Source organism: Balaenoptera musculus, chromosome 5, assembly GCF_009873245.2.
Source record: "Balaenoptera musculus isolate JJ_BM4_2016_0621 chromosome 5, mBalMus1.pri.v3, whole genome shotgun sequence".
Lineage (NCBI taxonomy): Eukaryota > Metazoa > Chordata > Mammalia > Artiodactyla > Balaenopteridae > Balaenoptera > Balaenoptera musculus.
The window spans coordinates 60,567,432-60,572,377 of record NC_045789.1 but is presented as its reverse complement, the minus strand read 5'-3'; the positions used below and the strand labels follow the sequence as shown (position 1 = coordinate 60,572,377).

General features: G+C 32.3%; 1 pseudogene; it reads left to right on the top strand.

Annotated features, from left to right (window-relative positions):
• Nucleotides 1-3,171: 3,171 nt before the first annotated feature.
• Nucleotides 3,172-3,325, top strand: LOC118896202 (annotated as a pseudogene).
• The last annotated feature ends 1,621 nt before the right edge of the window (nt 3,326-4,946 follow it).

Here is a 4,946-nt window from a genome sequence, read left to right as displayed (position 1 = left end):
CATTTAAAAAAATTTTCATATTGCTAAATACGTGTATCTTTCCCTTATGATCATGAGTTTTCTTTTTTCTTGGGGATATACATTTCATGTTTTCTCAAGTATTTTCCTAATGTTCATTGTCATTTAATATTTTTTTGCATCTAAATCTCTGATATGTTGGGAATTATCTATTTATAGGAGTGAAATGAAAAATTAGAAAATGTGTTTTTTGCTTTCAGATGGATAATCAATTAAGATGAGATCATTTATAAATAAACCTCCTTTCCTCACTGAATTGAAATGTAAACACTTTTATATTAAACTTTATGGACTGTGTATTCTGTTACACTGATCTAATTCACTATTCCTGTGATAATATCATGTTATAATTACAATGGTTTTATAGAAAAATTCAATAGCTTGTAAACTGTGTTCTCCATAATTCTTTTTTCTTATATTTTCTTGTTTAATGGAACGGTAGACTTCCTTATTAGAATCTAGAAAACTATCCTCATGTATTGTCAGTGGAATTTCATTATACTTACATATTATTTTTGGAGAATTGTTTCTTTCTTGAAATTAAATCTTCTCATTAAGAACACAGTGTAACTCTCCATTTTTTTCTTACAGTTTCATTGTCCTTAAAAATTGGTGTTTCCCTCATATAAATCCTATACATTCCTTATTACATTTATTCCTCAGGTTCTTATATCTTTGATCACTATTTTGAATATATATTTATGTATGTGTGTTTATTTCTATCTGTATATAGCTCTTGCTTGAGTTAGAGAAAAACTATTTTTTGTGTTTATCTTTTTATCCAACTATCTTAAAAATTCTCACTTATTTCACTAACTGGAGACTCAAGTTTATAATCCTATCATTTAAAAAAAATATACAATCTTGGCATTTCTTTCCAAAATATGTATCAATTTTCCCTGATCATGAATTATATAGTGAGGAAAAGCATTCCTCTTTTATTCCTGAATTTAAAAGACTTCAATATTTCATCAGGTCATCTAATGTTGTCTACTGTGTTTTGAAAATTAACTCTATCCTGTTTAACTAGTTTCTATTTCTATCTTACTTAGAATTTTACTATGAATGACTGATATTTTTTATCACTTGGCTTTCTAGAATCTATTGTTAAATTATTTGTTTTCCTTCTTTATTTTTTTCCCTTGCAATGAATTTTCTAGTTTAAAAGCTGACTGATCATATTATGTTGTTTTTATGAATTGCTGGATCCATATAAAATTCTGCATGTTCTATCTGTATTTACAAGTGACTATAAATTTGGATTATCTTTATTTGTTAGAATATTAAGTTTATACTAAGTTCCAATTGTTTTTATAATCTAAAGAATAAAGAAATTACCTTTTGTTTAGAAACATAAACAATAGAAAACATTGGCGTTCCATATCTTTCTTTTAAAGATGGAGTTTTAATTGCCTTTCTGATTTCTTCATTAGTATTTGCCTGTTCAATTTTTTTAACTTCTCCTGTGTAAAACTGTTACTTTATATTATGCTGGAAAATAATCAATTTTCTCAAGATTTTCTCAAGTATTGTGATTGCATTGCATGTCATATTCTAATTTTAGTTTTTTCATTGTTAGATTTGTTTCTCTTTTTCTATTTATGAGTTTAAGTTAAGATGCTTTAGGCAACAAGTAAAATAAACAAATCTGGATAATCAAACGACCTCTATAAACAACAAGAGATGTCACATTAATTAAAATTTTAACACTATTAATAACTATGTACCTAGTTGTGAAAAAAGACATGGATATGTGATAAAAACATTTTAATGGAAGATACGAAGGAAAAAGATAAGTTGAAAAATTAAAAAGGTGTAAAGGTGTCAAAGCTTCATAGTTGTGCATAGACCTCTGTGTCCTCAGTCAGGGTTTTACTATTAGTCATCATTTTCTTTTTTGGATCTCTTGGGGCCAAGCCAAGCAGTTTTCTCCGTGGTTGGCTCTCCTGGTTGGCAAAAACAAGAGTCTCTATAAAGGTAATTTTGGTCTTACCAAACCATGGATTTAATAATCTAACTGCCACACAATGCATTAAACCTCATTGTATTGCTTTACAAAAATAAGAGAAAGAAAGACAAGGAAAGGAAAGGAAAGGAGAAGAGAGGGAAGAGGAGGAGAGAGAATTCTGGAGATAGGACAGTACCAGGTCTCATTAAATCAGCAGCTTAACAACATTATTGAGACCCAACTATCTTCAATATTTCCTCTCATCCATCTTTAGGATGTTGCTTTTCCTTTGAAAGCAGTGGTTTTCAAACTTTAAGCTGTGTCAGAATCACCTGGAGAGCTTGTTACAGCACAGGGTTTCTACTTTAGTAGCTCTGGGCTGGAGTGGGTCAAGATTTTGTTTTTCTAACTTGTTTCCAGGTAACGTTGATGCTGCTGGGTGCACCATAATTTAAGAAGTAATCTTACTGACTCCCCTCATGGCCCGCTAAATGAGTGGAAACTTTTCAGTAATTTAATACAGATTTCAGCATCCTTAGACAGAAAATAAAATATCCCTATCTAGTGTCTCATTTTAGAAACTTTTTTTTTCATAAGCCAGCGAGTTGCCTTTCCCTCTCTTTTTATTTTTGAGAATTTTGCTATATGTCCATAACTAAAGCAAATTCTCTGTAGGATGATTTAGTTTATCCGTGTTTGTTTAGATCCATCAAAATTGACAATCTGGGTTCTCCTGAAGACCTTGATCACCTGCAGGACAGTAAAAAATAATCTGTTTTATAAGCAACAAAATGGGCAGAATGATTATGAATAGGAAATTAACAGAGCCTTAAACAATAACAGAAATTGCTGTAAATTTTGTCTCTCTCTTTTTTACATAAATTAAGCTACAAAAGATTTATTGTTCTTTTTTTAAAAAAAGAATTTTATTGTTCAGTTCTATTATTTTCCCTTTTGTCATATTTCATTAGTAATAATTTAATTTCCCAATTCTGTGGTTTATTTTTTAGTGTTAATTTATTAAATATTTAATTTATTTAATCTTTTTATAATATGTTTGCAGTAATAATTATTTGTCTAAATACATTCTTGCTTGATTCCCACAGGTTTACTGAATTGCTCTGCTTTTCATTATTTTCTGGTTTATTTGCAATCATTTTCTTTTGCAATTACTTACTAGAGAATATTTAATATTATCTAGTATCCTGTGGTTATTTTGGAGAATGTTTCTTAATTTTTAAAAGTATAAATCTCTCCCCATGGGGGCCCAGTGTGCAATGGCTGCAAACAGCAGCCTCCTCGGTAGTGTATGCAGCCTGTTACCTGCATGGGTTGCCCCAAGGGACCTTAGAGACAGCCCTTTCCAGTGGACATTCATGACTGGCATGCTGTTCCCAATCTAGGCTCCAGACAGGTATGCCCGGTGCCTTTGGAAAGCCCCAGGACACAGTGGCCAGGGTCCACAGTGGCCAAGTCATAATGTCCATCAGCACCAAGCTGCAGAACAAGGAGCATGTGATTAAGGCCCTCTGCAGGGCCAAGTTCAAGTTCCATGGCCGTCAGAAGATCCATGTCTCCAGGAAGTGGGGATTTACTAAGTTTAATGCAGATGAATTTGAAAACATGATGGCAGAAAAGCAGTTCATCTTGGAAGGCTGTGGGGTCAACTACATCCTTAACTGTGGCCCTCTGGACAAATGGCGGGCCCTGCACTCATGAGAGCCTTGGTACTGTCCCCTCCTTACTCGTGCCCACCAATAAATCCTACTTTCCTGTGGAAAAAAAAAAAAGTATATATCTCCTTTGATCATGTTTCTATTCTTAATAAGTTTCATCAAATTATAACATAAAGTAGCTACTCTTTTGGAACTAAATAAGAGTATCTTTGTAATAAAGTATATGATAGGTTTTTGTAAGGGAAGTATGGCTAAAAGAAAAATGTGCATTATCTATAGAGATGAAAATTGCACACATGTAACATTTGTACACACAAACATTTAAGCTTTTGATGATGCATTATTTAAATCTTTTATGTTATTGCTATACATTTGGTTTTCTGTATAACTGGCTTCTTACATTCTCAAAAGGGTATATTAAATCATCCACTAAACTTGTTCTTTTGTTAAGTTGCTCTGCATTTCAAATTAGTTTTTATTTATTTGGCTTTTTGTCATTTGTTTATAAGTGTCTGCTATCTTTGTGGATTTTAAATTTAGTATGTACATGTTCCTCTTTCTCCTATAGAATGCTTTTGACCCTTAGCTCCAATTTGATATTTATTTGCTATGTATGATTTTTTCATTTTCACTTGCTTGGCATATATTTGTTTAAGCCTTAGTTTTCATTTTTAGGCTAGTTTGTTATGAATGATATCTACCTTATTGACTTTTTTTTAATATACAGTCGGCCCTCCACATCGACATCAGATCAAATTCATGGATGTGGAACTAGGGAAGACCAAGCACCTCCTGTACTACTCTGTTTTATATAAGGAACTTAATTGAGCATCCACGGATTTTGGTATCAGCGAGGGAGGGGGCATGTCCTGGAACCAATAGCCCGAGGATAATAAAGGGCAACTGTACGAATCTTATGGGCTGACACCCAATCTGACAACATCTGTATTTTGATAAAGGAGTCAGCCAATCCACATGTAGTGTAATAACTGACATTTGATTGTATTCCTCTCATTGGTACCTATTATCTGATTATGTTTCTGCTCATTTATCTTTCACCTTTCCTAGTTCTTAAATTCAGTTCTGCTTTTCAATTTTGCCTGATCCTTCCCTTTCTTATCAATAATAAGTAGACCCATATTTCTTTAGTCTTTCAAATTATGCTCTCACCCAGATGATTTATTCACCAACAGCTTTTCCATCAGAGTGAAACATTTTGAATACTTTCGCTTTGCTACTTCATTCTTCTACAACATGAAAGCTTAATTTAGAATTATTTTACTTGCCTGATTTTATCTCTGATT